The sequence below is a fragment of the Pleurodeles waltl genome, chromosome 6, assembly GCF_031143425.1.
Source record: "Pleurodeles waltl isolate 20211129_DDA chromosome 6, aPleWal1.hap1.20221129, whole genome shotgun sequence".
NCBI classification, from domain to species: Eukaryota; Metazoa; Chordata; class Amphibia; order Caudata; family Salamandridae; genus Pleurodeles; species Pleurodeles waltl.
Genome location: NC_090445.1, coordinates 926,499,623 through 926,515,917, shown reverse-complemented (window position 1 = coordinate 926,515,917; position 16,295 = coordinate 926,499,623). Strand labels below are relative to the sequence as shown.

Sequence of the window (16,295 nt, the reverse complement as noted above, 5' to 3'; positions counted from 1 at the left end):
CATAGGATTGCATTAGAAATGCCCTGCCTTATGTGTAAGGGGTATTGTCTGATTTATGAGGGGTAGCGTAGGCGTGTTTGGTATGGTTGTGATGGTGATAATAAATACTGCTTACTGGTGTGGGTGTATTTTTTATTACTATAACAGAAATGCCACTTCTAGGAAGTGCGCATTTATCTGTGCTTATGACTCTGGTGTTTTGCAGCTTGACTCCAATCCACGTCTGGGCAGAATGACTGTTGGGGCTTTGTGCATACTTTTCACAGGGTGGAGGTGTCACCAAGGTGCATCTGCATGCTGAATAGTCTTCCTGGGCTGAGAGAAGGGAGAGGCGGGGCACACCTACATTTGTAAAGGCTGTGCCCTGGCCTCACACAATAGGGTCGTTAACCCCCCACTGATGGTTGGAGCCTGTGCTGAAAGGAGAGAGGGGGCACTCCCAGAACCAGTTGTAACTGGCTGGAACCTCCTCTCCCTATCATTGTAAAACACTGTAAAAACAGGACTATAAGTACAGGGGAATTTTCCCCACAATTTGAACATTCTTGGAACTTGAAACTGGACACAGAACGCTGATGAATGGACTCACCAGGAAACCGCCTTGGACTGCTGCTGCTGTGCTGACCTGTGACCTGCCTGGTCACTAGGAGGAACTGCCACCAACTGCACCCCTTGTGCTGGCCTGTAGCTGGACCCACCAGCCCTGTACCTTCTCCTTGATTATTGTTCCCAGGGGCATGGTGCAGTGGCCCCTGACCCCTGCAACGATCTTTTCTTTTGCCCAAAGAAATCACCGCCGCAGCCCGGGCTTTAGATGGTTCCTAGCGCTTTGAAAAGCGCTTTTCTTTTGCCAAAGGAAGAATCACCGCCGCAGCCCAGGCTGCAGATTTTACCTTAGCGCTGTGAAAAGCGCTGTATCTTGAGCCCCCGGATCACCGCCGCAGCCGGGTTATTTGTTTATTTCCGAGCGCGAGGATCGCGCTCAGCTCTGTGCCCCCGGGGCACGAGAAAAAACACCTTTAAGGAATCAGGAGCAAGCCTGCTCCTAGCGGTGCCCCCGGGGTAGGGATCGCTCCGAGGAGCGCCCCCGGGCCACCAGCAGGCCCCACCTTGGGCCGCGACGTCATCCGGACGGCGAGGGAGAGGAGGACGCCTCTCCATCGCGTGCAGGAGTCCCGGAGGACTCTCCTGCTCCTCCGGGCCGGGCGGCAGCCTCACCGGAGGCTCGCCCTGGCCCCCGGCTCTCTTGTTGGCCCCCTCGCGGGCCAGGAGTATTTGATTTCGGTGGCAGGGAGACCCCAGGAGTTAACGGGTCCCCGGAGGGGCCCGTGTTTCAGTGAGGAGGGAGCGCGAGGCGCCCCCCTCCCCCTTTAAAGGATTTCCCTGACATGGGCCCCCCCTTGGAGAGGGCCGGTGGAGGCCCGGGGGGCCCCCTAGTGATCACGGGTCCCAGAAGGGGCCCGTCAAGAATTCGGAGAGGGTGCGTGCCGCCCCTCTCGGTCTATCAGGTTCAGGGAGGCCCCCGTTTTGCGCAGAAGAGCGCCGGGGGCCCCATTAGTCGTTTCAGGCACTGGAGGTGCCTCTAGCAAAACAGGTACTTCCTAAATGGACCAATATAATTATAACCTAAAGTTCTTTCTACAGACTTTATTAATTGTGTTATATTACCTGCCTGTACTATGATGCTTTTACATATGTGTGCACATGTTCCTTTTATGGGCATGACTTGCTAATATGTTTGCTTAACTTGCCATAGATTTTCTAATGTTCCTACTATGGACGTTTTATGATATTCTTATGACAAGTGTGTTAATGTGATAACGTGTTTCCTGACTACTGCTTATGTTGCAGAATACTGAGTAATCTGTGTGTTATGTGTGACTACTGCTAGTTTGCAGAGTAACTAATGTGTAACGTTCTGACAACTGCTAAGGTAGCAGGATAGTACTGTTATGTGATGTTGGTCTGATAATTACGTTGTGTACAATACAGTATATTTTCATATAATCTGGTGTTGTGTTTCCTTTGTGGTGGGGATATTGCGTCACATGTGTGTGTGTGTTGTGCAAATGCTTTACACATTGCCTCCGGGTTAAGCCTGACTGCTCGTGCCAAGCTACCAAGGGGGTGAGCAGGGGTTATCTTGGACGTGTAACTCCCTTGCCCTGACTAGAGTTTGTAAGTTCTGCCTGGCTGAGGTACATACCCTAGCCAACCAGAAACCCCATTTCTAACATTGGTTGTCAGCGGTGAGGATAGGACTTGCGCTTGCACAATACCATTGTGACTCATTATTTCACTACAAGGATTGCGTTTAGACCATCACATGTTTGGCTTCTCTTAACTTTCTCTCTTTGGTCATTTTTCCTGTTTTCAGTTCTCACGCTTGGGTATTGTGGTTGTCACAGTTGAGTTATTTGTACCTTTTCAAGATGGGGCTTACCTTTGATTTAGAGGACCTGCCGTTTTACACGCAGGGGGAATTAGAGGGGTTCTGTAGAGAGAGAGGGCTGCCTGTAGAAGGGGACCTCAGGAGATCTCTGAATTTCTTTGAAAGGTTTGTGACATTTACCCAGGGAGGGAGTGTGCTTAGGGGGTACCCAGAGGATCCTGAGTGTAGCGAGGGTTCCCAATGGGAGGGCTCCCAGACCTCATCCCTAGAGAGCGGTAGAGAGACTGATCAGGAGGGTGAGAATGACCGGTTGGGGACGCCAGTTGACAGGGAAGGCCCCAGTGATAGGGAGTCCCTTGCTGGGTCCAGTGTAAGAAGCAGGGCTACCTCTCATTCCTTGACGCCTGATGAGCTAAGAGATAGGCGGGAAGAGAGGGACCTGAAGTTGCAGTTAGCGCGCCTAGCTGTTGAGGAGAGAAGGGCTGAGGAAGAGAAGGCCTTAGTACAGGAGAGAATGGCAGAGGCAGAGAGGGCCTTTGCCAGAGAAAGACTCGGTCTAGAGCGCAGTCTGAAGGTTCTGGACTCACCAGCGCTGCAGGTGGAGTCCAGTAGTGGCAGCAATGTACAGTGCTGTAGCAAAGATGTTCCTCACATACCCATAGATCTGGTACCTAGGTTCCAAGAGGGGGGTGACATACGTCAGTGGTTAAAGGAATATGAGAGGGCTCTGGTAGAGCGCAGGATCCCTGAGAAGGATTGGGGAACTGGCCTAGGGAGTTTTATTCCTGAGGAGGGGAGGGATGCCCTACTGACTCTAGAAGAGAGTGACAGGGAGAGGTACTCCGCTGTGAAGAATGCACTGATTGTGAAGTATGGTTTTTCCCCTGAGGAATACAGAAAAAGGTTTAGGGGTGGTAAGAAACTGTCCCACCAGTCTTGGGAGGAGTTTGTGGAGGATTGCTGCATTGCACTAGATGGATGGGTGAAGGGTAGCACAGTAAACAATTTTGAAGGGCTGTTTAATCTGATTCTCAGAGAGCACCTGTTTCGTTGTTGTTTTTCAGAGTTACGCCAACCCTTGTCAGTGCGTGAGCTCTCTGACCCCAGGGAGCTCGCAAAGGAGGCAGACTTCTGGTTGCGTACCAGGGGGTCTGGTGTGGCATTAGGGGGTGTTCCTAATAAGAGTGGTCTAGGTGTTTCCCAACAAGGTGTGGTGGGAAAGGAATGGAGTGTCCCAGGTAGGTCCCAGTGGACTGGGATGGGTGAGGGACCCCATGTCCCGTCTCCGAGGAGAGGGAATGGGGCTGGGCTGAGGCCCAAGGTGCCCAAGGTGCCCAAGGTGCCCAAGATACCGTCCCAGGTCCTGGAAGGTTCCATGAGTGAACGCCAAGAGGTTAGACTAACCTGTGCCGTAAGGCCAGCTGTTCAGAAGGATCCCATTTTGTCATTAGGACTTAGGCGGGTGGCTGGTGATAGCGTTCCGCAGGTCCTGGCGTCTGGTAGTCTCGCTCTACAGCGGAGAAGGCGGAAATCCAGGCATAGGGTTGAGAGGGGGCTGCGGGCCCCAGTGGAGAACCTGGAGGGTCAGGGGTCAGCTCTGAGAGCAGAGCTCCCCAGGAATGACCTTGGTGAGACCATTTCTGGGCTGGGAGGAATCCAGACTCTGTCAGATGGGCAGAGGTCAGGAGACCTGCGCCAGCCAGCCTCTTGTGTGGCCCTTGGGGAAGGTGTTTCCCTGGTGGGGGGTAGGTGTGCCCCCCAGGAAGTCCTGGTGCGCCAGGCAATGATTCAACCGCAGGGTGGTGACTCTGGGTTGGATGATCAGGTTCAGGGGGTAAACTCTGACCTGATGGGGAGTAGGTGTGCTCCCAAGGAAGTCCTGGTGCGCCAGGCAGTGGTTCAACCGCAGGGTAGTGACTCTGGGTTGGATTGCCAGATTCAGGGGGTAAGCTCTGATCTGGTAGGGGGTAGGTGTGCTCCCAAGGAAGTCCTGGTTCACTGCGCAATGGTCCAGTCTAAGGGTGTCGTCCCTGGACTAGATAGACAGGTTCAGGGGGTAAACTCTGATCTGGTTGGGGGGGTGGTTAGTGTGCTCACCCCCGTGTGAAACTTCTGGTGGCTTCTCCCAAGGTGGGGAGACGCAGGACTCTGGAAGTGGGGTTCAGGGAGGGGGAAGCCCGCCCTGGACCCCGGTGCAACCCAGGGGTGTCGTCCCTAGGTTGGGTGGTCAGTCGCCAGGTAGTGATCCTGGGCTGGCGAGAAAGTTGTGCAGGGCTGCTGTACCCAGCACCCTGGCAAGTGTGGATTCTGGTGATACCCCTCCTAGGAGAGGAGGGCGGGATCCTAGAAGGAGGGGTAAAGGGGAGGAGAGCCTCGCCTCCTGCCCCTGTAGAACCTATGATGCGGACCCTAGGTTGGTGGATCAGTGGCAGGGTAGAGCCCCTGAACTGATCGGAAATGGAGTGGAGACAGGTTGCTTTGCACCTGAGGCTACCGCCCCCCCACTCATTATGGTTTCAGAGACCAGAGGCTCCTAGATGGCCTGGGGCCTGGTTCTGGCCATTGGCAGCTAGAGAATCCCAGTGGGTTGGTCTAAGCTGCCTGGGACGCATTGACAGAGAGATCCCAGTGAAGTCAGGAAGGCGTAGAACTGTAACATGCCCCTGCTGTTGTGGGCCTGGGTCCTTGTTCTATCGCCCCAATCAGGGAAGTACATCAAGGTATTGATTGTTCTCCCCTGGCTTTTGGCTGGTAGGGGGTTGTGTTGGACTTTTGGCCATATGCATGGTCATCCCTAGTCTTTTTGCCTCCTTCCTCCTGGTTTTTCTGACCTCTCGCTGTTGGCTCTAGGACTCTGAGCACTTTATCACTGCTGACCAGTGCTAAAGTGCAGGTGCTCTCCCATCTAAAATTGGTATGATTGGCTTATACCTAATCGGCATATTTAATTTACCTATAAGTCCCTTGTACAGTGGTATCTCTATACCCAGGGCCTGTAAATTAAATACTACTAGTGGGCCTGCAGCGCTGCTTGCGCCACCCACTGAAGTAGACTTTCAAACCTGTCTCAGGCCTGCTAGCGCAGGGCCTGTGTGCGCAGTTTTCTGCCACAGGGACCTGGCATCTAAACTTACTTGCCAGGCCCTGAACTCCCCTTTTACTACATGTAAGTCACCCCTAAAGTACGCCCTAGCTAGCCCTATGGGCAGGGTGCCATGTATGTAGAAAGGCAGGACATGTGCCATATTGCATGGCCTGTCCTGGTAGTGACAAACAGCCTAACTTGGTGTCTCACTGCTGTGAGTGCTGCCTTCTCATAGGATTGCATTAGAAATGCCCTGCCTTATGTGTAAGGGGTATTGTCTGATTTATGAGGGGTAGCGTAGGCGTGTTTGGTATGGTTGTGATGGTGATAATAAATACTGCTTACTGGTGTGGGTGTATTTTTTATTACTATCACAGAAATGCCACTTCTAGGAAGTGCGCATTTATCTGTGCTTATGACTCTGGTGTTTTGCAGCTTGACTCCAATCCACGTCTGGGCAGAATGACAGTTGGGGCTTTGTGCATACTTTTCAGACAGCCTGTACACAGGGAGGGTGGAGGTGTCACCAAGGTGCATCTGCATGCTGAATAGTCTTCCTGGGCTGAGAGAAGGGAGAGGCGGGGCACACCTACATTTGTAAAGGCTGTGCCCTGGCCTCACACAATAGGGTCGTTAACCCCCCACTGATGGTTGGAGCCTGTGCTGAAAGGAGAGAGGGGGCACTCCCAGAACCAGTTGTAACTGGCTGGAACCTCCTCTCCCTATCATTGTAAAACACTGTAAAAACAGGACTATAAGTACAGGGGAATTTTCCCCACAATTTGAACATTCTTGGAACTTGAAACTGGACACAGAACGCTGATGAATGGACTCACCAGGAAACCGCCTTGGACTGCTGCTGCTGTGCTGACCTGTGACCTGCCTGGTCACTAGGAGGAACTGCCACCAACTGCACCCCTTGTGCTGGCCTGTAGCTGGACCCACCAGCCCTGTACCTTCTCCTTGATTATTGTTCCCAGGGGCACGGTGCAGTGGCCCCTGACCCCTGCAACGATCTTTTCTTTTGCCCAAAGAAATCACTGCCGCAGCCCGGGCTTTAGATGGTTCCTAGCGCTTTGAAAAGCGCTTTTCTTTTGCCAAAGGAAGAATCACCGCCGCAGCCCAGGCTGCAGATTTTACCTTAGCGCTGTGAAAAGCGCTGTATTTTGAGCCCCCGGATCACCGCCGCAGCCGGGTTATTTGTTTATATCCGAGCGCGAGGATCGCGCTCAGCTCTGTGCCCCCGGGGCACGAGAAAAAACACCTTTAAGGAATCAGGAGAAAGCCTGCTCCTAGCGGTGCCCCCGGGGTAGGGATCGCTCCGAGGAGCACCCCCGGGGCACCAGCAGGCCCCACCTTGGGCCGCGACGTCATCCGGACGGCGAGGGAGAGGAGGACGCCTCTCCCTTGTGTGCAGGAGTCCCGGAGGACTCTCCTGCTCTTCCGGGCCGGGCGGCTGTTATGTGATAACGTGTTTCCTGACTACTGCTTATGTTGCAGAATACTGAGTAATCTGTGTGTTATGTGTGACTACTGCTAGTTTGCAGAGTAACTAATGTGTAACGTTCTGACAACTGCTAAGGTAGCAGGATAGTACTGTTATGTGATGTTGGTCTGATAATTACGTTGTGTACAATACAGTATATTTTCATATAATCTGGTGTTGTGTTTCCTTTGTGGTGGGGATATTGCATCACATGTGTGTGTGTGTTGTGCAAACGCTTTACACATTGCCTCCGGGTTAAGCCTGACTGCTCGTGCCAAGCTACCAAGGGGGTGAGCAGGGGTTATCTTGGACGCGTAACTCCCTTGCCCTGACTAGAGTGGGTAAGTTCTGCCTGGCTGAGGTACATACCCTAGCCAACCAGAAACCCCATTTCTAATACACTCCAACGATTATACTACGCTTCTTCTAAAAAGCTGGCTGTTTGTTTTCTGCTCCTAAGTTTAGCTGTGGGTATACATTTACATTCATGGTCTTTCGTAGGGGAGATTAGTTCTTGTCAGCCAATCATATTTTATTCATCAAGCTGCAATCAAAAATAGCATGCAGAGAACATGATAATTACCAAGTTTTATCAGCGGGTTGCAGTACACCGTATGTCGGTAAAAATTGAAAAGCCATTGAGGATAAAAAAGCTACTATTAGGTATTTAAAGTATTTCATTAGTGAAAAATAATTTTAAAGTGATGTAAACCGTTATCAGTTTATCAGTTTATGTTTAAAACAGTTATACGGGAAAATTGATCATAGTCATGAAAATCAATTCAGTAACAGTCATTAAAGTACTTTGAGGAAGAAGCGACTTCTAAAGACAAGTTCTGTGTTGTAATTGCCGGTTGGTCTATATTTTACCATTCTACAAGTTTGAACTGAGCAACCAAACAAAATACATTTTTGAAGAAGAGAAAATGAGTCTTCAAGATATGCATCTATGTAAAGCAGACTTTTCCTGCATCTGGTCACAATCTTAGGAAGCAAGCGGAGTGGAAAAGAAGCTACTACCATGCCCTTCTTCCTTTAATGATATTCCTAGACTGTGCAGGAAAGATCTGGATTTTAATTGAAAACAAGAAAGCGATTATTATAGGCCTTTCACATTTTGTGAACTCACCAAATGTAGGCTACATTGAGCCAGATTTAGAAGGCCCTTGCGCCTTCTTGCGCCACATTAGCGTCATTGTTTTTTATGCAAACGTGGCATTAGGTAGGCATTTCTGACGTGCCATATTTACAAAGTAGCACAATGCTAGCATTGCGTCACTTTGTAACCCCTTGTGCCACATTATGCCTGTGCCAGGCCTAATGTATACAAGGGGGTGTTCCCCCACAGGGAGGCCGTTAAAAGTGGAGCAGTGAAATCTACAAGATTTCACTGCCTCATTTTTTCTGTTATTTTTAATGCCTGCACTTTGCAGACATTGAAGTGAAGGGCCCATAATGACCTATGGGTCTCTCTAGGGCTTTGCTGGACTAGCGCCATAATTAATGGTGCTAATCCAGCAAAGCACCACAATAGTGTCATTCATTCTGATGTTATTACACTAACATGCACAACAGTGCATTGAATTGCAAATATAGCCCTACCATGGTGGGGTTAGGGGGACTAAGGACTGCGCAAGAAAAGTGGTGCATCAGGACTGATGCCCCACTTTCTTGTAAATCTGGTCCATAGTTACCTCTCAGACTGCATTTGTGGAATAGAGCACTTAAATGCCAGAGATACCTGCCTTGAGCTCCAGCCAAATTCATTCAATGCCAAAGGTGAAAAAATTAATCAAAAGATACTTAGGCCCATATTTATACTTTTTGACGCACAACTGCGCCAACGCAGTTGTGCGTCAAAAATTTTACCGCCGGCTAACGCCATTCCAACGCGCCCTGCGGGCGCCTTATTTATGGAATGAAGTTAGCCGGCGCTGCGGACTGGTGTGTGTCAAAAAAAATGACTCACACCAGGCATCGCCGACGTATGGGAAAATGGGGGTTGTGCGTGAAAAAATGGGGCAAGTCAGGTCTGAGGCAAAATTCAGGCCTCAAACCGGATTTGCACCATTTTTTTTGATGCCCAACCTCCATTGACATGACTCCTGTCTTAGCAAAGACAGGAGTCATGCCCCCATGCCCAATGGCCATGCCCAGGGGACTTATGTCCCCTGGGCATGGTCATTGGGCATAGTGGCATGGAGGGGGGCCTAAATCAGGCCCCCCTATGCCACAAAAAAATTAGGAAAAAAATACTTACACAAACTTACCTTTACTTCCCTGGGATGGGTCCCTCCATCCTTGGGTGTCCTCCTGGGGTGGGCAAGGGTGGCAGGGTGTTTCCCCGGGGGGCAGGGGAGGGCACCTCTGGGCTCCTTCCGAGCCCACAGGTCCCTTAACGCATGCCCTGACCCAGGCGTTAAAAAACGGCACCCATCAGGCTGTGCGTCGTTTTTTAAGGCCCACCCCCTCCTGTGCGTCAAAATGACGTCAGAGTATAAATATGGGGCACAGGCCTTAAAGTAATTTTTTGGAATGGAACGCCTACCTTGCATATAATTAACGCAAGGCTGGTTCCCCCTTCCAAAAAATGACGCACATGGTGGAATTTTGACGCCCGCGGGGTCGGACGTCAAAGTATAAATATGGGGCAGGGTTTGCGCCGATTGTGCGTCAAAATTTTTGACGCACATTCGGCGCAAACAGAGTATAAATATGCCCCTTAGCCTTCAAATTACGGGCAACCAGAACAATATCACACATAGTAGAGAAGACCATTCAGATAGTCACCACCAAACATTAATTGTGCACCAAGTTATTTTTATTTTGTTACCCTAACATAATTGTGTGATATAATTTCCCAGTGCCACATGTGCTGACACTGAGTGTTAATATATTATAGTACCCAGCTCTAGCTGCTTTTACTTACAGCTTTAACTAGTGACAGACATCTGTGTTGAGTCAGGGGCTGCTTCTTCGTTACGGCAGAGGAGCATCATCCCCCCACCAGCAGCAGAAGCTGCAAAACCTTTAACAAACAAAACAATAATAAACCATGTTTATTATTGATTCATTTGTTAAAGGGGTGGGGCCACAGGGGTGACGTGCAGTGTGGGGGAGTGCACAGCACTCCCCTCAGAGCGCATGTGTGTTTGGCCAGCCGTCTCCAACCGGCCAAACACAGAGGGCAGCGTGCCATGACTGTGTGAAGTAATCGTTCTAGGTCCGAAGTTGATTCTGTTCAGCATATGTATACTACTGGTGCAAATTTCACTAGTGGATTGTATGTCCGGAAGCCAGATTTTTCCTATATGCGACTCTGTGTGCTACTTCTAGAAAAGGGTTTTGTGGTCTAAAATACAAATATTATTAGGTAACACTAATGGCAATCTGTCTGTGTAGTAACCCACAGGTCAATCACTTATATGCGCATGTATATAGCAAAATTGTTTTCATAAAATGTCAACAAGCACTTCAATTATTGGTTACTTTAACCATGTCAAAGAATATATCGAGCATTATTCAAGAAGTGTAGTCTTATGTACATGGGCAGGTTAGGTTATTTGCATGTGTGGTCCTGCCACTCTAGGTTTAGTAGCCCAATCAGGAACGTCACTTGTTTGTATAATATTGGGCAATTTCAATAAAGGAACGCTGTTCAAAACACAAAGGGACCTTTTTTTTTACCAAAGATAAATATGGTCATGACTGTACTTTTACCACTGAAATTACTTTTTATGCCTATCAGGATTTAACAAAAGCATGTACTAGCCATCTCAGGCATACGTGTAGCGACATACATAGTCATAAGTCTTACTCAGTGGGTAGCACATAAACTTTCTATTGTTTGGTTTGCCTTGGAAGTTTGGGAGCCCTTATTAACATGCACATTTGTGGACATTCTCAAACTCCGATCTGACCAATACTCACTTGGAAAGTTTTCAGAATATGTTTCTAGTCAACGCCAGACAACTCCAGTCTAAGAAAGGGAATAGAGCCCTCTCAGATTTGTTAGATTGTAAGGCTTTCCATGTTCGGGGAGAGGAGGAAGAAAAAAGTGGTGCTTGTTCATAAAGTCACCAATCCACCTGGTGTGGAGTTTTCTGTACTCTGGGTATAGGAGTCCACTGAAAAAAATCACCTGGCCTTCCCATGAGAACACCTTGAAACCTGCACCTGGCACGCTTGTCCAACCACAATACTGAGAACACTGGTGAATACTAAAATATGGGAAATGCACGTGCAGGCAGAGATGGAGATTGCCACATGTCCTTTTCCGTCTTTTTTTAATGAATGGTAACCGTAGTCATGCAGTGATGGCACAGAAGCTTGGAAACATTCCAAAATAAAACGAAAAGCTGCTGAATTTATCTTATGAAAAAAGACAATTGTTTTTAACAAGCAGGAGTGAAGGTGACGGAACAGAGGCGAGATGCAAAATTGAAAGTTAATGTTAGTTATTGGGACAATTCCCTTCTATTACAGAAACATCTGGTTTTGGGCACGATTTTGTGAGAAATTCGTGGAAAACTGGAATCATAGATTGCAACAGTGTTTCTAAGAGCTAATTCATAACTGGAATCATACAATGAAACATTAAAAAACATGAATGTGAGGTGAGCTCAATCCCCACAAAACTGCTATTCGTTTTCTTCTACACCATGGCTATTGCTTTACCAGTGGAGGTCAGCCTCCATTTAATACGAGGATTCTCACTGTGTCATTAATGGTGAGCACTGCAGTCACTGCTTTATCAGATGACAAACTTTGCAAATTAATTTTATCTAAAAGCTTTCCTTCACTGGTTCCTGATTCTTTTACATTCCTTGCCTCATTCTACACACCATGGGCCTCTGTTTGACCCATGACCCTAATTCTATGCGTATGTGCTTTTGTCTTCCTAAAGGCCTTTGAAATGCGCTCAAAATACTAAACCTAGTTTGCAAATTATTGAGTTCTAACAGGGCTCGTTCCAGGATTAATTGATTTTTGCAACTGGAAAACGAGAGCTGGACACATTAAATAGGAGCAGGGAAGTCAATTCTGGAGGTAGTTCTCTCTTTTGGCTGCTTTGTGCCGCAGTGTTTCTGATGGTTTGCTCAGAGGTTTAAGATCAACAATTAATTGTGGCTCTATTGGGAAATGTCCTGCAACTCAGAAGTGTTTTATTCTGGGGTGCAGATTTTCATGTGTTTCACTGCTTTAGGAAGAGTAATGATAGTTTGAGACATGGAAGAGTTAATTAGGGTGACAGGCTTATTGACATTTCAGATGCGACTAGTCTCCTGTCATTAGAAATGAAATAACAGATCATCATCTCTAGAAGCAGAGTATTATTTAAAAAAAACTAAACTGCTAGCCAAAGGGAAGGAACTGTTATGTTATAATACAGCAGGGTATATTCTTTATCTCATGTTATGCTGTGTTAAGTTCCATTATGTTCTCCTGTGCTATGTTTGCTGTGCATCCTGAATATTGACTCCCACGATATTGATTTGACACAATGTCGAGGACAAAATCTTTAAAAACAGCTTTCGACAGGTAAGTCGAGATTTTCTATACCATCACATGTATGTCCCTAAGTGGTACATACATTGTCATGGTGCTAAGGTGTGGAGTTAGGAATGATAAATCTATACCTTCCGGTATGTACTTAACTTTTGATATGTTATCAATGGATATCATTTCCTTGATATTCTTGTAGCACAATATTCTGGGGGTCAATATTCAGTAGTGAAGACCTATGTTATAATGCAGTATGTTTTATTGAATTTTGTCTTGTGACTTGGACAAAGGCATTTAGGATTTTTTTGTGTCCTGAGAGTCGTGACTGCATGCAAGTATTCTCTCTCTGGTCCTGTTTCACTTTGTCACAGTGTCTATGTGCATAAAGGACTGTGTCCATGTGCACCTGATTCAATGTAATTTTCCTTGCACCACCATCTCACAACATTCTGGGTACTTAAACACTATGCAGCAAAACTTACTGCACAACAAGCAGGCCCACACAATATGAATACAAACAGCATGAGACCCAACAAAATTCTTACTCATGCATGGAGGAACAGATCTGTGTTCTAAAATGTGATAAATATATCTACAGTACCAGTTATATTCATACCTGAGCACAAAACACTGTTAGACCTGACAGCCTTAGGGTTCCACCTTTTTGCCTGCTTCTCTCAATTTTTCATATCTCATTTTTGCTGGTTTTAGGATTATGCACACTTAACCACTACTGACCAGTGCTAAAGTGCTCTCTCCCCTAAACATGGTACAGCTCCTACCCAATTAGCACATCTAATTTACCTATAAGTGCCAGTAAAATGCATTAGAAGGGCCCAGGGCCAATAAATTAAATGTTACTAGTGGGCCTGCAGCACTGATTGTGCCACCCACATAAGTTGCCCCTTAACCATGTCTCAGGCTTGTAACTGCAGGACCTGTGTGCGCAGTTGCACTGCCACTTCAACTTGGCATTTAAAACTACTTTCCAAGCCTTAAACTCCTCTTTTATTACACATATGGCACACCTAAGGTAGGCCCTATGTAGCCTATAGGGCAAAGTGCTATGTAAGTAAAAGGCAGGATATGTATCTGTAAGTTGTACATATCCGGGTAGTGAAAAACACCCAGTTGTTTTTCACTATTGTGAAGCCACAAGGAGTGGCATTGTCATGTTTGGTATGGTTGGAACAGCAGTGGGAAACTCTGCTTACTAGTGAAGTTGGATTTAACATTACTATTTTAAAAATGCCAGTTTTAGAAAGTAGGCATTTTCTTGCACTTACTGCTGTCTGTGCCTTGCTACCACGTTTGGTCTGTGCTAGTTGACCGCTCCCCTTTTGCATTCCAGCCAGAAGTCCATTAACACAGGACACTCAGCTGCATCTGCATTAATCTGCATACTGATGGGTCCCCTGAGGAGAATTGGTGGAGGGGTCCTCACTTACACTTCAAAGGCTAGTGGCTTGGCCCAGCACAAAATCCTAAAAACCCCACAGATTTGTCAGACAGGACTGGGATGAAGGGGAACTGGTGCATTTAAAAAAAACACTCTTTGAAGTCTCCTCCATTTCAAAGGCATATTTGGGCATGTACACTGGGTCTGTGACCCCCCTAAAATCAGACACTTCTGGACCTACACCTGGACTCTGTCAGAAGGACTGCAGTGCTGCCCAAAGGACTAATCTGGACTGCTTTTTCGTAAGGACTGCTTTCCCGCTTGTTGCCCTGCTGCCTGCAGTTCCCTGACTCTGCTGGAAGTGATCTCTAGGGTCTTGTCAGCTTGCTTCCTGTTAAGAGGCCTCAGGGCCATCAAAGACTTCACCTAAGGGAGAAGGTCCACTGTGCCCGAAAAAACAATGTAATGCCTGCTGAATCGAAACAGCACCTGTTTCATGACTGAAAAATCAATGCAGCACCTACAGAATCAATGCAGTGACTGTTTCACGGAGTTTCCATCATCACAGTGCATCTGAAATTCCACCAATCATCCCAGAGCATCAAATTGTCATCAAACCAGCTCCACAGTAAGGAACCAAGGGTGAGTGACCGTAAATTAACACATTGCCCTTCCTGCGAGGAAAGAATCAATGCATTTCCTCTGCTGTGCCAGAAAAATCAAAGCATTGCTTTACTTTCCGAAACCTCATCTTCTCTGCGGCCCACAGCGCCTTTATTTTTGATGCATCCTGTTAGAAATGGCCTCTCTGCAGGGTCACCCTCAAACTTTTTGCCTTCCTCCTATTCTTTTTCTGACCTCATTTTTGCTGGCTTTAGGACTCTGGACACTTTATCGCTGTTAGCCAGTGTTACAGCGCATGCTCTCTCACCCTAAAAACATGGTAACATTGTCTCAAACCCAACTGGCATATTTAATTTACTTGTAAGTCCCCAGTAAAGTGCACTACATGTGCCCAGGGCCTGTAAATTAAATGCTACTGGTGGGCCTGCAGCACTGATTGTGCCACCCATATATGTAGCCCCTTAACCAGGTCTCAGGCTTGCCATTGCAAGGCCTGTGTGTGCGGTTTCACTGCCACTTTGACTTGATATTTCAAAGTACTTACCATGCCCTGAACTCCCATTTTTCTACATATAAGTCACCCTTAAGGTAGACCCAAGGTAACCCATAGGGCAGGGCGCTATATAAGTAAAAGGCAGCATGTACCTGTGTGTTTCATATGTCCTGGTAGTGGAAAACTCATAAATTTGTTTTCCACTACAGTGAGTGAGACTTGCTCCTTTCATCGAATAGCGTTAGGACTGCTCTCATATACTGTTTGAGTGGTAGATTCTGATCAGAAAGGGGTAACCAGGTCATATTTAGTATGGCCAGAATGGTAATAGAAAATCCTGCTTATTGGTGCGGTTGGATTTAAAATTACTATTTTAGAAATACCAATTTTAGAAAGTGAGCGTTTCTCTGCACCTAAATCCATCTGTGCTTTACAGCCTGTGTCCAATCAGCGTCTTGACTGGGCGGCTTGACAGCTTCCTTCTGCATTTCACCCAGACAACCACAAACACAGGATACTCAGTCACACATGCACTCATCTGCATATTGAATGGGTCTTCCTGGGCTAGAAGGATGGAAGGCCCGACACTTACATTTTAAAGGCTAGTGGCCTGTCGCCACATAATGGACTGCCAAACCCCCTACTGGGACCCTGGCAGACAGACCTGTACTGAAAAGGGACCTTGTGTACTTCAAAACCACTCTTTGAAGTCTCCCTCACTTCAAAGGCTTTTTTGTGTATGTTAGCTGGGTCCCTGATCCCACCAAATCAGGCACTTCGGGCCCTGAACCTGCAATCTGTCAAGAGGAACTGCCTGGCTGCCCAAAGGACTCATCTGGACTGCTCTGCTGAGAAGGACTGCTGCCCTGCTATTGCCCTGCTGCCTTGCTGCCCTCTGACTGTGCTGAGAAGTGCTCTCCAAGGGCTTGGATTGAGCTTCCCTCCTGTTGTCTGAAGTCTCAGGACCAAAAAGACTTAGGCCCTCATTCCGACATTGGCCGGCGGCGGTCGCCGCCGGCCTGTCGAGGGCCGCCAGAATACCGTTCCGCGGTCGAAAGACCGCGGCGGTGATTCTGACTTTCCCGCTGGGCTGGCGGGCGGCCGCCTTCAGGCCGCCCGCCAGCCCAGCGGGAAAGAGGCTTCCACGATGAAGCCGGATCGGAATCGAGCCGGCGGAGTGGAAGCTGTGCGACGGGTGCAGTTGCACCCGTCGCGTATTTCACTGTCTGCGAAGCAGACAGTGAAATACATTTAGGGGCCCTCTTACGGGGGCCCCTGCAGTGCCCATGCCAGTGGCATGGGCACTGCAGG

The 16,295-nt window shown here is 48.0% G+C and overlaps 1 protein-coding gene across 1 annotated transcript in view; it reads left to right on the top strand.

Annotated features, from left to right (window-relative positions):
• The window catches only part of TCERG1L (transcription elongation regulator 1 like), a 1,516,577-nt gene that overhangs the window by 1,338,316 nt on the left and 161,966 nt on the right, over positions 1–16,295 (top strand). The window lies entirely within an intron of this gene.